The following is a 20,823-nucleotide window of genomic DNA, read 5'->3' on the forward strand; positions in this document are numbered from 1 at the left end:
GCGTGTGGTGGTGTGTTGTGTGGGTGGGAGGTGTGGGGGTGGTGATGGTGTTTTTTTTTTTTTCTTTTTTTTTCTTGTCGGTGAATGCTTGGTTGGGTTGGGCTGGACCGAAGTGGAGGCGACGTTGATAGCAATCAATGGTCGCGTGGAGTTTCTGCAGCAGGTCCAGGCCGAGGTAACCATCATATTGGCTGCAGGAGGAGTCAAAAATGATGAATGGGTGGTTGGTGGAGACTCGTTGGTGGGTGGTAGTTTGTAAGGCCCTGGTTTCCCCACGGATGGGTAGGGGGCCATCCCCGGCGTCTACGAGGTTGGCTGAAGTGGGGAGAAGTGGGCCGAATGCTGCGATGTGGCGGGAGTAGAAGTGGGAGTAGAGACAAGATCTGGCTGCTCCCGTGTCCACCAGTAATCTTGTCTTGACCCCATTCAGCCATATCTTGTTGTAGACTGGGGGTTTGTAGGTATTTGAGGTGGCCCCCGCCACCGTGGGGAGGTGCGGGGGCGGGCCTAAAAATCCATCTGCTGAGGATGGGGGTAGTCGTCGTGCTCGTCTTCTTCCGGTCCTCGGTAGAGCAGTGGTGGTATGTCGTCCTCCTGGGCGTCGTCTTCAAGGGAGGAAACTTTTCTATGGTTTTGTTGAGGGTTCTTTCGCCGATTCGCCTTGAGTTGTTCCCTTATTGCATGAAGGGGGCAGGTGCGGCTGCAAGCCGTGAACTCCCAAGGGTTTATACTGATTAAGTTCCCTTGTTCCCTGGGGTTGTGGCGCTTCCTGTGCGGGTAAGCCCGGGGTACTGTGGGGGGCGGGTCTGCAGGCGTCTGGTGGGGCGTCGGCTTGGCTTTTGGTGGGAGGTTGTGGTTTGTGGGGAACTTTGTCACTGCGTGAAGCGGTTGTGGTGTGGGACGGGCGGCGAGAAGGCGCCTGACGAGCTGCAGGTCTTGGTCCATATTTCCTGAGGGATCATATATGGAGAAATGTTCCCTGACTATGTTCGGGAGGATCCTCAGCAGGGCGTTGAAGGTATGAGTGTCCCGAGTATGTACTTCAGCTTCGGGATAAGCGGCGGTGACGAGGCGCCGAGCCTGGGTGAAAGTATCATCCAGGTTACCGTCATAGGTGAGGGCGTCGAGTTGTGAGAGTGCGACAACTCTGCCCATGGAAGGCATGAAAGCCTGTTTCACTATCTGAGTGAACTGGTCCCATGACAGTTCTGGGACTATTTTGGGTGCGACATTTGTGATGATTTTTCCCAGATTCGGTAGTGTGACTGCAATTTTCTCCTTATCCGATTCAAATCCTATGTCTAAAAGGGGTTTGATCATGTCCAAATAAACATCTATGTCACATTGGTCCGGGTTGAATTTTGGTAATTGAATGTGCGGTTTAGCTGCCATTGTGCAAGGTTTCCTTTAACGTTCCCCCGTGCATTACTCGGATCCAGAACCACCGCTTGCCACCAGTGTTATGCTGAGTGTTTTTAGGCCGACTCCTCGTACTAAAGACACTAGCTACTGAACGGGGTCCTTTTTCCGGACCGGAAGTAATGCACTAACAAGGGAACAGGACATAAAAACTAGGCAGTCCACCTTTAACACATCTATTACCTTAATTACAACACCTTAACAATATCACATAGGATGGTATTATAAACAGAGGATACAGACATACAGAGTTACGTTAATGTAATATGGGATATTCACACACTCCTTAATTATGCTTTATAATAGGTTAAGAGTCCGTAAGTGGATGGGATTCACTTGTATCAAAGTCCAAAAGGTCTTAGCGTGTCGGGGCAATGGAGATGTCTGGGCTTGATGAGCCGAGGAGGGATTATTACTATAAGTTAGCAAGGGAGGTAGAGCACTAGAGTTCACTGTTTAGGCTCGGCGCGGCAACTCTCGCCCGTGCGTACACTGACAATGGGGGGGGGGGACTACTCTAGATTGGACTTTGGGATAGCACTGTTCGGATGAGCCCAGAACTTATAGTCTTTGTTAGGGGAAGGTATTTACGGACACTTTTTGGTGTATTCCCGCTGGTTCACTCTGTCACTGGATCAGTACAGGGAAGGGGAAGTCACTATTCTTGCCCGAGTTTCTGGGGCGATATCACTTTGTCACTGTAAGGTGTAGGTCCCCACTCTGGTCACGGTGCAGGGAGACCCTCTTGCCTGGGGTCTCGACCTGTTGTAGGTCCTCCTCTGGTCACGGTGCAGGGAGACCCTCTTGCCTGGGGTCTCGACCTGTTATAGGCCCTCCTCTGGTCACTGTGAAGGGAGGCCTGTCTGTGTTGGCCCTAGGGACTGGGGCCAAACAGGTGTAGCAGACGGGCCTGACGTCGTAGGGTCTGCGGCAGGGGGAGGTCGGCGTTGACGGGTTGCCGGGCTCGCCTAGGGGTCCGAGGACTGCGGAGGTCTACCGGGGAACGCGCCGTCAGGTGTGGGCTGCGGCCTCGTCTCCCGCTGGTACCTGGGGAAGACAAGAATTTCCCGGGGTAGGAGGTAGGTCCCGACTGGGACCAGGCCTCTGTTCAGGTGACACTTTAGGGGTAACTCCCCCGGTGGTGTCCGGCTACTCCTGCAGGAGTTAGCTGGCTCTAGAGGACACACGGAGGCCGTGGTCTGTCTTACACTTATGGAGGGTAGCACAGAGGCGACTCTCTCTCTTGTCTTTATAATTGCCGTGGCACCAGGTTGATCGGTACTGGGACCCACTTGTGGCGGTGTGTGAGGGTCTCTTACCCTTAGAGTGGCTAGGGGCGTGAGCCCCGTACAATCCACTATTGGGCCTCCTGCCCTATTTGTTATAGAGGGCTCTCTTCCCTCGTCAAAGGACCTCCTGTCCTGATAGTGGCAGAGGGTATTACGCCCTCGTGGCTCACTGTGGCAGAGGAGACAAGCCCCTCGTGGCTCACGTGGGTTACTGCGGCAGAGGAAGGGACTTCCTCGTGGCTCGCGGTGGCAGTAGGTGGAAACACCCCGTGGCTCACCTAGGGACCTCCTGTCCCGTTGGGGTGAAGTTGTGGTCGTCACCACAAGACTACGAGGGACTGACGTATCAGTCCCACCCCACTGCTGTCGAGGGTTAACCCGCCGTATAACTTGTTGCGGGTCTGGGCTCACCTGGTGTTGAGGTAGTTGCGGGGAGAAGGGGCCCAGGTCAGAGGTGGTCGGATGACCCTCTTGTCCCGGGTCACTAATCTGACCGTTATCTCCTCCTCGGGTGGTGGGGTGGTGGTGGCCCGGTGGTGGTGTGGGGGGTGGCGGGGCGGAAGGTCCGGTCGCGGGCATTTTACTCTCAATGATGAATCGCCAAATGGAATTTATATATATATATATATATCTATATATATATATATAATATATATATATATAGATAGATAGATAGATAGATAGACAGATAGATAGACAGATAGATACCGTACATAGCCTATATGGCATTGTGGATTTCATTTCAAAAATGTTAGGGGAGGGCTCTTTTTTTCAACTAAGTCCCTGCCCTTCTGGAAGTCTGTGCACGTCACTGCCAACTATAACACACAACATACAATATGATACAGGCCGTTTTCACAGTCGTCCCCAATGCAGTCAGTCCCCAACAGCCTACTCGCCTCCAAACGCACATTTTCGTTTTCACAGTCGTTCCCAACCCCAACCAGCCTTCCGAGGCCTCTGATAGGGACGGCATTCGTGACCAGTGATGCCACCAACAAAAATAAAATTCTTTCAAGATTTGCTTCCAAATCTTTCAAGATTGCTAAAAATATTTCAAGGTAGGTATAAACTTAGGTACTATTAAGGATAGATCGTAAAATCTCATGTCTCCAAACTTCCATATATTCTCTCTGATCTCATTAGAACTGTCTTACGGCAAGAGAATATAAAAATGTATCTTCCAAATAACTGTGATGAACGAAGGCTACATAAACCCACAGCTACTGAATAATCTAATGGAAAAAAAGGTTTATGATTAAATAATCTAACAGAGAAAAGGGATAATGATTAATGACTATCTCAAGCTGCGCTCATGCTTCAATAAATCGTACCCCTATACTAAAGAAATTGATCATTTGGGGGTACACTAGCTGTATGACAATTTATTAGATTCAGTATTGCTATACTTCATCCCTGAATAAACCCAGAACAAAATAATTACCTGTTGTTATGGGATGTGTCTACTGGTTTAGGAGAGGAGAATCTCATCTTCCCCGGTGCAACTTTCTCGCTTGCACGCGGATTCGGGACTGGAGGACAGGACAGGACAGGACGAGTTCCTAACTTCCTGATCAGTTCGCAATACATGTGGGAGCGTGACAGCTCGGCGTCACGAATCGTGATGGCCCGAACAAATTACTGGAACATTCTTGGAGGACCTGCTGCCTCCCCAACAGACGGTCCCGAAAGTAAAAAAAATAATAATTACATATGACATTTTCATTATTATTTCAATATTATATACCCAATATAACATTTCTGGGGTAAAAAACACACCCGGTATTGAAAAAAAATATATATTTGTGTATTTTTATGAGACTTTCTACTATGTATCCGATTACTAGCCTTTCTCAGACTGGTGGAGGCTCCACAACAAACGGACCCGTAAGAAATACGAGAATCGTTGTCTAATGCATATTTTCATGAAAATTCTAATATCTGATGCCCGATGTAAAAGTTTATATAGCTAACACCCCATTTAGAAAAGAAAATGTTCATGTATTAGTAGTATATGTTAAACCACACCATCACTCGTTAAACTTTATAAATGTTACTTCATGGTTATTTTTACTTAAGCCTTTTTTTTTTTTTTACAATACTTAGCATTCACCAGGATTCACCTTACCTCCGATTTCAAGCAGCAGCGTGGTGAGGTATAGTTAGCTCTTCATTCCGATGACGTTTCCTATTCGTTATTTTTGCTACATTCTTACGAATATCTTCACTCCTGAATATATTAGTAAGAACTGTGTGAAGTGGATGTTCCACCCATGTTGTTCATCACAGAATGCGTTCTCGCCACCCAGAACTACCAACCCTACCGCATAACGGGCAGACGTCCCCACGTTAGTGAAAGCCATTCGGAGCGACCGTGAGATCCAAAGGTACTTTTGGTTCGGGCCAGACACACGTTCGGGCCCAAAAGGTTAGGGACGACAGTGATCGTCAGCTGTAATACATAGCAAACAGTACGTGCTGGGAAGTCCCGAAGATACAGGCACTTAGGTTCCATTTGGCATAGTTGTATAACGAAACACGCAACTAATAGTAAAATATTGGTTGGTTTCAAGGAACCCATCAAAGCCAAGTTTTCAAACTAAAATATAGGACAGCAAACATATCTATATTACTAAACTGTAGAGAAAGCAACCTGAAGGAGCAAATAGTATGCAAATAACACGACTACACATTAATTAAACATGCAAAACACTCACCTATAGGCAGTAACATTGTTAGACGTGGAGAGCTGGCGGTCGCCAACTCGCCACTCGCCAGCTGTGCACTGTACAGCCGTGGCTAACTGGCTGTTAGATCCCCAAACCCATATTATCGTAGCCAGCACGTTAAAATTATAGCTTTATCAAAATCATCACACTCATAAACAAAGGCATTTCATCACATAAATTGGTAATTACTGTGGAATTAACATTTTTATGTGAAGTGATTAATTAACGTTATTGAATTTGTTTAACTATTAAATACCTACCAGATTACTATCTATCTATTGCCAGACGCCTCAATCCCGTTCGGGGTGGCCACAAACAAGTCGCCTCCAAGTCGCTGTCCCCCGCCATTTCACTGCCCCGCTCCCAACTCACACCCCCCTCTCTCATATACCTCTCCGCCCCATCCCTCCATCTCATCCTCGGCCTCCCCCTCCCTCTTCCCCCCTCCACCTCACTCACATACACTCTCTTCGTCAGTCTTTCACCCTCCATCCTCTCCACATGGCCAAACCACCTCAGTGTATTCCTCCTAACGCTTCATATCACATCCACATCCATACCACAACGCTCCTTTATATCCTCATTTGTCAGCCTGTCTCTCCATGTTACTCCACAGGCTCCTCTTAAATAACTCATTTCCACTGCTCTCACTCTTGACTTGTGTCCTTCCAACAACGTCCAAGCTTCACTACCATACTTTAGAGTAGGTATCACAATACTGTCATGTAGTAACTTTTTCACTTCCATGCTCACTTCCCTGCTTCTTATCACTGCTCTCAAGGAACCAGCAACCTTTCTTCCCTGCTGTACCCTTTCAAGCACTTCACCTTCCAAACCTCCATCCTTACTCTTCACACTACCCAGGTACTTAAACGTACTCACATTTTCCAATTCCTCACCATCCAAGCTCGCTGTACATTCATTGACTTCACCATTCTCAAAGACCATCACTTTACTCTTCCCTACATTCACCTTTAGATTCCGTTTCTTACTCTCTCTCCCAAACTCATCCACCAAGCCTTCCAGCTCTCCTTCGTCTTCACTCAACAACACAGTATCCGCGAACAACAGTACAGGGAGTTTCCAAACACTACCCTCTCTCACCAGGGCCACTCCAACATCCACTATCCTACCTTGTACCTCTTTTATTACCCCATCCATGTACAGATTGAACAACCATGGAGACATGACACATCCCTGTTTCAACCCAACCATCAAAAAGAAAAATTCACTCAGTTCACCATCCACACGCACTGCAGCCTTAGCACCATCATACATACTCCTCACAGCATTCAACAACTTCCCATCTACTCCATATATTCTTAATACTTTCCACAATCCTTGTCTATCCACTCTGTCATATGCTTTCTCCAAATCCATGAAAGCCGCATACAACTTCTTTCCCTTCTCTAGATACTTTTCCACTAAAGATCTAGGAATGAATATCTGATCTACAAAACCTCTTCCCTTCCTAAAGGCTCCCTCTTCTTCTCCAACTAATTCCTCTGTTCTTTCTCTAACTCTGTCAATAAGTATCCTACCATACACTTTTCCTATTATACTAAGAAGACAGATGCCCCTATGATTACCACACACTTTTTTTTCCCCTTTTCCTTTGTACAAGTGAATAATTATACCTGACTTCCAATCCTCCGGGACTCTACCTTCCTCCCAGGCCAATCTGCACATTTTCCACATCCATTCTACTACTATCTCTCCCCCATACTTCAGCATTTCACCACACACTCCATCAATTCCTGGGGCTTTCCCCAATTTAACTTTTTTCATTGCTTCCACAACTTCTATCCTACTGATTTCTTCCTGTCTTCTCACCTCCCTCCTTCTCCCAGCCATTCCCCAGCCACTTATACTCGCATTACTTCCATCCTTTATGTTCAACAATTCCATAAAGTGTTCTCTCCATCTGCTCACTTTTTCTCCCTTCTCCACTAGTAATCTACCATTTTTATCTTTCACTCCCCTGCTAACTTCACTTCCACCCTGTCTTACTCTTTTCACCTCTTTCCAGAACATTTTCTTACAGTCCTTCCACTTTACACTGAAGTTCCTTCCTAATTCCTCATCCGCTCTCTTCTTACTCTCTCTTACTAATCTTTTCACCTCTCTATTTCTTTCTACATATAACTCTCTCTTCCGCCCCTCAACTTCTTCCACGCCCCTATTTCTCATCCATTCATTGTATACTTTCTTCTTTTGTGCCACAGCCTGTCTCACCTCTTCATTCCATCACACTGTTTCATGCAAACCCCTCCGTCTTCTCTTCATCCCACACACCACATCACATGCTGCACATATTTCTTCTGTAAATATCCTGCACACACCTTCCACGTCCCCCATCTGCTCCAATTCATATTTGCCCAATTGTTCCTCCACTTCCCTCTTATACTCTGCCTTTTTCTCATCCTCTTGTAACCTTTCCACTCTCCTTATAAATACTCCTTCTTCCCGTCCTTCCCTTCTTCTATTTCTCCATTCTAATTGGACCTTGATTCTGGCCACCACCAAGTAGTGGTCAGAAAGTCCACTCCCCCAACCTCTATAAGCTCTTGCATCCATTACACATTTTCACATCCTTTCATCCACACACACATAATCAATCATTGTCTTCCTTTCATTCAGTTCACCACCCACCTTTCTCATCACTCGCCATGTATACCTGTGGATCATTTTGTGCCTGAAGAGGGTATTGGCTATCATCAACTCCCTCCCATTTCTCAACCCTCCATTTCGTTTCAGTTATTCCGCATACATCAACTTTCGCACCCTCAAGCACCTGGACAATCTCTCTCTCTCTTTCACCTCATCATTCGCTCCCCTTACATTCCAAGTTCCAATTACCATGTCCTTTGTCCGGTCCTTGGTCGTCATCTTTTGGTCAGTCCTTGTCCGAGGCTTATTGTTTGTCTTTATAGTTATAAAAAAATTTCCGGGGAGGGGCACTAACCCTCCGCCAACCCTTTTAGTCGCCCTTTACGACAAGCAGGGATACTGGGGGGTATTCTTGAAAAACCCCCCTACCCCCAGGGGTCTACCAGATTACAATACTGGTTATCGTAAACTACTAAACCCTTCTGTTGTACTAGTCTTACAGTAGACTTGTTAATTTTGTAATCCTCGATTTATTTTCAGATTACGAAATCATGAAAGTTATCACATCATATGCATGCTATCGCATATCGCAGTGTGCCAAAATATCGCATTTTGCAATAATAATTGCACGTCTAGCAACGCTGCAGCTGAGCAGTCCTGTTATTTCTATCCAAGGTTGAGAGAAAACGGTGGTGACTGCGTTTGCTGGGATGACTGAGTTAGAATCATCCCACCTCGCCCCAGACTGAATGTTGTATCATTGGATTTTCGAGATCATATGACGAAAAAAGTCCCTAATTTACCCAGGTCGTATCATCGGTTTCTCGTATATTGAGTGGTCATATAACGGGACCTACCTGTACAGAAGTCTGCAGAGTAAGTAATAAGGACTAGCACCAACCCCAACACACACACCACAAACTCAGCCAGGAGACAGGGCATGTGTGCTGGGCAATCCCCAGGCCCTGTCTTCCCCCTTACCCCACTGAAGCCAACCACCATCAACTGGGCTACAGCAAGGCCCGGTCTCCTCTAATGAGGAGAGAATCAACAACAACAAACCAAGCCCAAGAGGATTATATGGCACTAAAACCTATCTATGTCTGTAAACCGCTGCATAAAAATGACGGGTCTGCTACGGTGGAATAAAAGTAGAGAGGAAGGAGGGGAAGACACTAAATGTTAGGCAAAATACGGGTTTGAGATAGGAAGCGTATGAGGTGTGATGAAAAACACAGGGGATTCACCAAGAAGATCAGCTAAGGTAGGGGCACGACCAAGGGAGTAAAGGAATGGAAGAGTCCGTCTGCACACGGTGTGGAACTGTCTGACTGCAGAGCACCATCCATCTATTTATTATCTAATCCTTTTCTGCCTGATCGAGTGTAGGGGCCCAGGACTAGGCTATTCAGTCCTAACATTTAAGGCAGGGGTGGCCAGTTTCGCCCATCCCTGAGTGTCACTTTGTGGGCAATAAACCCCAACCATCCTTCATATGGAAACCTGTGAGTTTCCATCCAGTTGGAGCAGCTTAGCCCATTAGACCGCCAGGTGTCATTTGGCTACATGGCTACCATCCAGCATAGGAACTGGTATCCTGAACTACAGGGAATCATTTGGCTTGTCACTCAGTGAAGTGCCACCTGATGGCGGCACTAGATTGAGTCGATGATGGGCACCCCCACCTATCACATTGCATTTTTTTTTTTTTTTTTTAAGAAATAATTAAGCATTAGATACAGATTTAGGAGACACTGGATACACTCCCAGATATGTCAGCCCTTCTGTCAACTAGTCACATGCCAGCAAGTTGGGATATGGGCTGTCTCTTCCCGGTGGAAAGCTTTGGTTCTTAACAAGACCAGTATGACAATAACGAAATGATAAAGATATTGTGTACCCACACAGTGTTAGAGGATGACTTAACACCAGCTGAATATAAAAATGCACTTTAATTCTACAATTATACTGCTACAGTATTTAATAAATAGTATACAAAAAACTGTTGATGGGATGGGTGTAGTTACAAGTACAGTTACAGTACTGAGTTTACAATATTATATCGTTATCTATGAGTAATTATATATATATATATATATATATATATATATATATATGCTCCATCTCTACCCCCTGGAGCATCATAGCAACGAGGAATGCTCTACTTATAATTTATAGTTCTGGATGGTCATTAATCACATCAACTTTACTGGATGGGAACATCACTGCATGTTACTCTCACAACTACATGCTTCATCCAAATAATTCTTGTTTACAGTGCTGCACTCAGGTCTTTATCCCTTTCACTGCAATGACTGCATTACAATATTTCATTCTGGTTAATGACTAATGATTTTAAACCCCATGCAATCAAATGATTAATGCTATATATTTTGATTAAGAAAACTCAATGAAATTTTAATGTAATACTCCCAGCAGTTAATAAAATATACAGGTATTCACACTTAGGTATACCATACCCAAGGACCTCATATAATTTCATTCTATAAATTTCTACTACTGTACAGATTTATAATGCATGCAATGTACAAGTGATCTATACAGTACCAGTCTTACATATCACCCAACACTGCCAATGACCAAAACAAGTCACAATATAAGAAAATGTGAGGCTGTACTTTCTATCAATGCATGTACTGTATACTGAGTCTGGTTCTCAATTAATAGCCTCTCTCTTCATTCGGTCATTGTAGGAAACAAAATTAACTGGTAATATGAATATATCCATACCTAATATAGTCATGCTGCCTCTTAATAAATAAATGAATTTGCAAGCATACTTAAAATTTTTCAAAGCTATTCATTATCCTTCCACAATTTTTACATATTATTATGAGAGAAAGTTGGTAACAGTTGCATAATGGATAAATTATATTCCCCTCACAGTATTATACAGAGTAATGTTAGATTCCAATACATGTAATACTGGAGTTTACTGATGGATCACTGTACTGCATTAATATGCCACACTCCAAAGTGTATATTCCTTGATGATGTAACGGTCTAACAAGACACAGTGCTAATGTAATATTCAATGCCCAGCCCATTCTGTGCACCGATATTATAATGCCCACATCACAATTGCAATATACATCCTACACTTTAATATTTTCATAAGTAAAATTTCAGTCCACAATTTTGCCTCTCTATGTGAAATATTGGAAAACTGTGTGATGCATGAACTGCCAATTACAGTACCTAGTACTGGCATAAGAAGTATTGTACTCTACATCAAGTTGTTTTCTTTCATAAACACAGGCCACTTTCTTAAACAGTATCAGGATACAGGGCTAGATAGTGCTACTTTATACTGTATATATATATATATATATATATATATATATATATATATATATATATATAATTTACTCAACAAAAAATAAATGTGCCCATTAAAAAAAATTAGAACAGTAGCTTAAGAAAATATTTTGTACTGTATAATTCTCATGGGGGAGGACACTTGTCATATACAATAATCTTGACAAATTCTGGCTTTACGGAAGTGTGACTTATGCTGCATATCCTCTACTTCCTCAGCTTTTAGTAACTGAATGTAATACTCCCTGAAAGTACTTTGTAAGAAACATTTGGGGAACTTACATTAATTATAGCAAATGAGAATGGATGGACATGTATCACTGGAAGTTATTTGCAGAATACATAGTGAGGACGAGAGAATGCCAGACAGCCTTAAGAAGGCCAAGAAACACAACTACAGTACTAGATGTTCATCTACTTGTATGGTTTGAATTCAGTGCTTAACTAACTCACTCAGTTTCAGTCAGGAGTTAATCACACTGCAAGATAAGTGTGGCACTAGAGTTTTCTTGCAGTATAAAGCCTAACTCAAAGAACCTGCCGGTGCTGCCACCATCATCATAACTGTCTCCCACCTAAATATACAGTAAGGTTGGATCCAGAAAAAAGGAAAGAATAACCAGCTTCTAGTGCTGTAAGATCAGACATTACTGAACAGTGTGGTTCATCACCTGCACTTCAATTATCTGCCGAGTTCTATGGCAGGTATGAATGAATATCCATATTCCATCAGTGTATATTATTAAGTAAATCATATACAATGTGGTTTATATTGCTAACAATGCTGAGTTTTGCCGTACTGGTTAACTGTATTGCTACGTTTATTACTTCTCAAACTTCATTTGGGAATACGGACAGGTCCCACCGTGCCATAAGAGAAACTGATGTGAGAATGGGCAAGTTAGATACAAATTTGGTGATGCAAGCAGGGTCAGCTAACCTAACCCTATTTTCCCCATAAGTTATGCACTCCATTATATGAGTTTCGTGATTCATTTTTGCTATCTGTTATCTGAGCAGTCCTCCATTAACACATCCCACTCGTATAATGGGACCCACCTGTATATGGTACTAATTAATGTTAATTATTATGCACTGTAATTTCAAAAACACTGCATCAAAAATGTGTTCACAAAAATGAAAGGAAAGAAAAAGAATATGTCTGAATCCCTTCCAGCTCACTTGCTGTCCAGTCATTTCCAGCATTTTAGTCAGACAAAAAAGAAATAACATGTTTTTCTTGCATTTTCATTCATTGCCATGCCAAATAATTCTGCAATAGTAGAGGACAAGAATCAAACTAGTGACTGCACAGACAAATACTGTACTGTACCTACTCCACCATTACATGAATGTTGGTGTAGTATAAAGTTTTACAGTACCTCTATATACTGTGCAGTAATATGCAGGACTGCTACAATACAATCATATACAGTAAAATGTATTACTCATGTAAGGAGGACCTGGAGCGATGGCGTCTTTGTTGTGGGTCTACCCCCCAGAGGCTGTCGAAGCAGAGGACGACAGCATGGGGGCCAAACTACCGCAAACCCCCCAACAGCAGGGCTGTTTGACCAGACTGCCTAGGGAACAACCACTACTTCACATGTATGGAAATAATGTACTGTACATCTAATCCATTAAAGTTACCATTCCACAGAGCCAGTGTTTGAAATGTAAGAAATTCTGACCCCCTAACATACAATCAGGACCCTTGGAAAAAGACCCTCTCAAATTACAGGTCTTCATTACTGTTACAAGGGATATTTTTATTTTACATATACTGTACGATCATTTACAAAGTGAATAAAAGCACAACCTTTATCATTTTCATTTGAAAGTTATAAGCCATAGCAGTTCACCTGCAACTTACTGTATTAACATGTTAATCACACTGTGAAGAGGACTCATGCTGCTAAGTTCATAACACCGGCCCCAAACATTTTTTTTTTTTTTTGTCGCCCCAGCTTCATTCTGTGGTGTGGTTTTCTGTTATGGAAAAACTTGAAATATGGCAATTCTGTTACTGAATTTTTAAAGTCTCATAAGCAAGAACTTGACTCTCCTGAAATTGCTCCATTAAAGATACAGACTAGATACATAATCTATCCTAGGCAATTTACCAACTAATAAAGCTCCAGGTCCAGATGGAATTCCTTCAATAGTTTTGAAAAAGAGTTACTCAGAACTTGTTCCTGTTCTAGCTAAATTATTCAGATTATACATACACACTTTTTCATTCCCTACTTCTTGGAAAGAAGCCTACATCCACCCAATTCCAAAGAAAGAAAGTTCCTCTATCCCACTAATTACAGACCAGTTGCTATCACTTCTCTTGGTAAAGTATTTGAGATCATCATTAATAAGCACATTGTTAATCATCTTGAATCCAATAACTTAATCAGCAACAGACTTTATGATTTTTGCTATGAAGGATCCATTGTTGAAACACTCAGTATCTTCACTCATACCATCCATCATTCAACTGCCAAATAAGGAGAAACTTGTGCAGTATCCCTTAATATTTCTAAAGCTTTTGACAGTGTGTGGAGTTCCCTGCTATGCAAACTCCCTTGCCTATCAACTTTTGTTCCACTGATTTCCTCATATCCAAGCAACAGAGAGATACGAGAAAAGCACATGATGTATATTCCAATTTCCACTCAGTTAATACCAGAATGCCACAAGGATCAGTCCTGACTCTAACCCTGTTCCTCATTCACATTAATGATTCTCATCTGTCACCCATAATCCCATTCACAAAGTTTGATATCTCTAACTCCCAACTCAGCACAGCATTCTTCATAAATCAAGACATATTTCAGATCACTAAATGGGAGCAAATAAGGCTGTCTTATTTAATGCTAGGAAAACCATATATATCCAAATTACTAAGACAGATATTACCTGATTCCTATACAACCCATTCACAAGAAGCTGGGTGGTAGAAGACCTCTCTCTCCAGAAATTTTGTGCTTTACAAGTAACATACCTTATGAGGAAAATCTAATTGGTGGGGTGGCCACCTAAAAATTCACCCCTTTAGCCCCTAGTGACCTAGTCTGCCATTTTGCCTATGTATTATGGGACATTAAACACATGTACCTTGGCCACCCCGTTTGGGATACATGGCATCTGGCAATGAATGAAAAATGAAACACAGTAAGTATAACCCACACTAGCCTTTTACTTTAAAATCTATGCAGGAAAGGCTTAGTTGACTTGAAGAGATGAGGTTCTGAGGCAGGGAGGGACAGTTATGGTGCCCTGGCTCCAGCACCGTCCACATCACCAGACTCCATCATGGCAAAAAAAAGCATGGCTTTGTGTAAACGAGAGGACTGTATACGCCACTTGAGGTTGCCTAGGCTCAGCTGAGAGAAGCTGCGCATATGCCCACTATATCACACGGCACGCTGACGTCAAGACCCGATTACTTCCTTGCGTGCTCTACAAAGTTAGGTCATGCTCTGCAGCGCAACACTGGATTCAGCTCACTTGACGCCCCGAATTCGTGTTTTCAAAACCAACTCATGCACTGTCAATTACACTCTGTCCTTGACTGACACGCAGGTGAGTAACACATTTTTGTTCTAAGATGCTCAGCATAATGTGACAGGTCATAAGCAACGCTGGGAAAAACTTGAGTTCATATGAGAAGTCAGATGGCCGGGTGACGAAATTTGAAAGTTGCACGTGGTGACATCACCCACCAGACTCTCCAGAACTGGCCAGTTTACATCCGGGTACCTGTCCTGGGCACACGCAAGGCTGTAAGCTTAGCTGAAAATTTATGGCTTTCATAATTCTAGGGAACAAAGTGGGACAAAAATGTTTGCCAATCAGAAAAAAATTACTCATCCACATGTTCTATTAAGTTAGCATTCAATGGAACATTCTTCGTTCGATTTCACACTTCCCAACACATTTTGGACCGACTGAGCATACGGCTATCAGTATTTTCTCGCGTCTCACCAAATTCTGCCCCACATTCATGAAGGTTTCAGAATTTTAAGGGACAAAATGGAATGAAAATATTTGCTAATAAAAAAAATTACTCTTTCGTCCATGGGTTCTCGTAAGTTAGCATCCAGTTCCACATTCTTCATTCAATTTCGCACTTCCCAACACATTTCAGACCAAATGAGCAATTGGCTATCAGTTTCTTGTGTCTCACCAAGTTGTACCTGCACTGTACAAAAAGATGTGTGTGTGTGTGTGTGTGTGTGTGTGTGTATTTACCTAGTTGTATTCCCTAGTTGTGATATACTGGAAATGAGCTACGATAGTGGGGTCCCGTCTCTTTTTCTCAACTCATATTTTGCTTTGAACTCATCAGATTTTAGACTGTACGAGCTCTTTGTCCAGGCTATTCCACAGGTCTATGCATCTATATGGAAAGCTATAATTCTTGATATCCTTCAAGCAACTTGGATTTTTCAGTTTCATTCCGTGTCCTCTTGTTACTCTCCCTTCCCATACAAACAGATCTTTTCTGTCAACTTTGTCTCCTCCCATCATGGCACTGAACACCGCAATAATGTTGCCCCTCTCTCTCCTTTCTTCTGGGGAAGGCAGATCCAGAAGTATGAGATAGCAGAGGAGTTAGAGAGGGGAAAGAGGTAGGTACAAATGGCAAAAAAGCATGGCATGAATGAAAGCACCGTCGAAGGATTTGACGTAGATGTTGAAGAAGGAAGTGCAGGAGCAGCAAAATCTCAACAATGACAACAACACTGGGGGAAGAGGGGGAGTGTACTGCGGAACAACGTATCAACAACACACGCGTACCCAGCCTAACTTTTATTTTTGTTTTTGTTCCATCCATCCATCCATCATCTAATCTTACGTTGCCCCATGAGAAGCGTAGGAGCCCGGGGCTAGGAAAGTTGGTCCTGGCATTTAAGATGAGAGTGACCAGCCTCACTCATCCCGGAGTGGCATTACGTGAGCAATAAACCCCAACCATCCCTTGGATATAAACCTTCACTGGCTCAATCCAACTGGAGCACCTTTATTACCCACTAAACCACCAGGAGCCAAAATTTGGTTATATAGTTACCACCCAACATAGTAAATGGTTTCCTGGTGTACAGGAAACCGTTTGGTTTGTCACTCAGTGTAGAGTCACCCACAGGCAGAAGGAAGAGGAAAATGTGAAGAAAAGAAAGACACAAGAGTGAGTGTAAAGTCACCTGCAGGCAGAAGAAAGAGGAAAGAATGACAGAAGAGGATGGATGGAAAGAATTTTTGTTAATGCTATTTTAATACCATTTATGTTCTTAATTACAATAGTTATATCACTTCAGTATTTTGCCAGATGGTGGGTACATGTGTGGTAGGGTGGTAAGAAGGGGTAAAAGAATTCTGGAAACTTGTGAAAACTATTGTACCATTATACATGCAAACATATTGTTTGAGTGGCACGGGTTTGAGTAGCACTGTCCTTGTTCCAACTATCTGTGTTACTTGATGATTGCATGTATCTAATTCCCCCCCCCCCCTCAACCCTTGTCATGCTCTAGGTATTTCATGTTGCAGAAACTCACTTATTATGCGAATGGACTGTACATGTATTACCTTCAATGCAACGAATATTCCTATCTCGGAATGTATTGAAATTCTCGGTGTTTCACTTAACAATACCCTCAGCTGGACCTCTCAAGTCAGATCACTTGATAAAACCGTCTCAAAGAAACTTGAATTATTGTGCAACATAACTTCTTCCTTAGAACTTACAATTCAGGGGAGACTATGAAGATGATACACACCTTACATATTTAGTTATTAAAAAAAAAATAAAATGTGATATTGCAAGTACTGCATCCTGAACCTCTGAATGATGCACTAGTACCTATCATCTACTGTGGCCTCACATCAAAAATACTTACTGAAAGGGGTTTGCAGCACCCAGTTGTACAAGGCTCAGCTCACTTGACTAAAACTCAGTCAGGAGAACACTGAGCATAACTTCCAATTTACAGTCCAACTTAAGGCAGCAGCTACAACTAAAATAATTAAATGCAAATTATGGTACTGTCTTCTAGTCAGTGTTACATGTAGATAAATCCAGTATAAATAATGGAGATAAAGTAAAATATAATTAAGTTTCTTACAATTCAGTAAAGTCAATTCTGGATTTCTTTTGTGGAGCATATGTTAAGTGCACATACAATTAGCTGGATATGCTTGGGAAGAGTTCAGTACATGGGAGTCTAGGCAAGATTGTTGAATGACATGAAATGAGTAGAAACAAGTAAAATCTAATGATATCCCTGTTATGTAATACATACTGCTGTCCCTCACATGCCTGATTGTTAACAGCGGAGGATAGAAAACAATTTTGAGGTGTGGCTATGATGGCAGGTGTAAACTCACACCAAACATCTTTCTCTAGCTACATGAGAATCTATTACAATTTTTTCCAATTACCTGTAGGAAGAGAACAATGTAAGTGGGCATACATTACAGTACTAGCAATGTAAGCACAATTAGAGTATGTAATGATATACACTCGCACAATCCACATACTGTATTATGTTCCATTTAACCAGAGTGCAACATATGGAAGAATGACTGTCCCATTTCATTATTTACTTGGCTTATGAGTGAGGTTTGTGATTTCAAGCTGTAGTATTGTACAGTATGGTTAATGAGCTTTAACAAATATTTCAACACTGCTAAAGATAAGTGTACTTAGAAAATACACTAAGCAACTAAATCTTGAAAGAAATGTAACAGGCAAGTACAACTGTAAAATGCAAGTAATGCTGCTATTGGAGAATGTTCAAATCAACATACTGTATGATAATAATTTTTTATGATAACATATCCTTCTGCCAAGTAAAGTACCTGCACCAGAAAATACTGAGTAAATAATGAGACTATCAATGTAATACTGAAACTAAACATCAATTACTGTTCTTTGTAAGAATGAAATCATTTATCAATATTTAATACTTTTGTACTCAACTGTCTTGAAAATTCCAGTCTGACCATAAAGATATTATGCTACTTGATCATGCTTCATCAAAAACTGGGTATGCTATTACCTACAATAATCATCTGCCTCTCACAGTGAGACTATATACAGGATTACAATACATGCGCAAAACCATAACAGACAGACTGCAGAAAACTGTATTTTGTTGTTGTTGTTGTTGTTACTTAATCCTGGTTTGTCTGACCAAGCATACCTGTCAACTACAGGTAAGCAATAGCTTCTGTGGGCCTGTCCTACAGGTACAGCATAGTATATACACCATGTAGGGAACCAGCACCCTGTTGTGGTAGACAGCACCTTGCCAGGGTTGAACCAGGGTTGTTCCCATGGCAAAGTGCATGGAAATAATGAGCAGGTTGGCTCCTAGGAGGATATTGCAATTGCTTAACTCCATCCAGAGTGCACAGCACCACCACGTAATAGGTTCCTTGTCAGCACCACTGCATTCTTTATTGCAGACCTGTAGAACCTGTATATTATACAGATTTTAAACTCAGTGATTATAAACAGTACTGTACTATACATGTGCCACAAGTACAAAACAATTATCCACTTTGAGCTGGACAGTTTATGGTGACAAATTGTCTAACTTGTGAGCAAATGATCTAGATTTAAGTCCTGTACCTGTACTCCAAAAGGGAGATCACATGACTTGCACAAAATTCTATACTGTAATACACAATGGGCACTTCTGTCTTGCTAAGTATGGTACTGTAAACAAATTCTTCTTATCTAGTACTGTACAGTACTTTTTAAAAGTATTGATATCATGGGCAGTGAAGGCATTAGGTAAATTTCTTACCAAAACTGCAATACAAGAGAGCAAAAAATATTTACAGTACAGTACAATGGCCAGTCTATTTTGTGAAATGGCTACAGCTATGGCATGCCAACCTACTACCAGGAAACCAATTGTAACTGTCATCATTATATAAAATTCTGTAAAATTAAATGCATTAACATGATATTCATGGACAATCCACTACAGCAGACCCTTGTTATACAGTGGATCAGTAAGTGATGATTTGCTTATGACAGAAGTTTTCTTTTTTTTTTCCAAATGTACAACAGAACTTTTTATTCATATGATAATTATGATCCTGTATGATCCATCACTGGCTGGTAAATTATCAGTATTTTCACTTATACAATTGCCCTCACGCATTTATTTGTTCAAAGATTAGTGGTATGTGGTGGCGACCATCATCCACTCACTTGATGTAGTGCTGCCTACTTCTTCCTTACCCTTTATCATTCTTTTTCTGTGCCTGCCCTCCCCTCTTCCTATTTCTCCCATCTTTCCTGTCACTTCTTATTACTTTTCTTTCCTTTACAGGTAGCTTTACATTGAGTGACAAGCCAAATGGTTCCTGTAAGCCAAGAAACCATTTACAATGCTGGGTGGTAACCATATAACCAAACCATACGTGCTCCCTACGTGTCAACAAGTGGGTTGGTGGAGGGTTAGTGCCCCTCCCCGTAAAACAAATAACTCAGTCAAATGGCTACCCCCTTATGGGATTATGGCGTCTGGCAATAGATAGATAGATAGATGACTTTCCCACTCGTCACTATTGGGTGTGCCTGTGTCAGTGATGGAACAATAGTGTGGTGCTGGAGGTCAAACAGCAAGCATAGTGAAATACTGTAACTACCAATTTTTAGGTGAGTTGGAAACTTGTTTTTAGACTTTATTGGGCAGGTGACTTTTGGCCACAAACATACCGGTATCCTCACTGAACTCATGTTATAAATGGCTCAATATAAGACAAACTGTTATGGAATAGATTTTTTTCATATACATTCTCATTGTACAACAAGGGGGAGCTATATACAGTGCATGAATATTGGTCATGGGTTCATAATATAAAAAGATGAAAACTAATAAAATGCTGTATGATAAGCACAAAAAATGCAAGAATCTCTGCTCATAAGTACACATAACACACAACACTATAACTGTTACAAATGTGTACCGATATCATTAATTTATATCTGGTCAACTTGTTTTGTCAGTCGTGCCGGCAGAATGATTGAGCGTGACTGAGGTAACTATATCCCATATTCTCATCAGATTAGGAGGATTTCTAGCACTTCTTCCTTACTTTACTTCTCACATTAATATTCTCCTGTATGTTATTTATGCAATCTGTGTTGCCATTTGAAAGATGTAAATAACATACGATCGAATGGTCACATGCAGTATGCAAAATAAATCATTAACCCTTAGCCAGTGGCGGAACTATATACAGACTGTGCAAAATCTACTGAAAATTTGTGGGGAGACTACATATTGACGTTTCCCCCAAAATTGTCCCCTGTAAAATTTTTTATCCTAGCATAGACTATATACAGCTGGCGATGTGCAAGTGCCCTAGAGCCTCAAATATTCCTAACTGGCAACATACAGGTTGCAGGTGGCTTATATAAGGTT

Source organism: Coenobita brevimanus, chromosome 50 (genome assembly GCF_032717465.1).
Source record: "Coenobita brevimanus isolate Jiangsu-jjx chromosome 50, ASM3271746v2, whole genome shotgun sequence".
Lineage (NCBI taxonomy): Eukaryota > Metazoa > Arthropoda > Malacostraca > Decapoda > Coenobitidae > Coenobita > Coenobita brevimanus.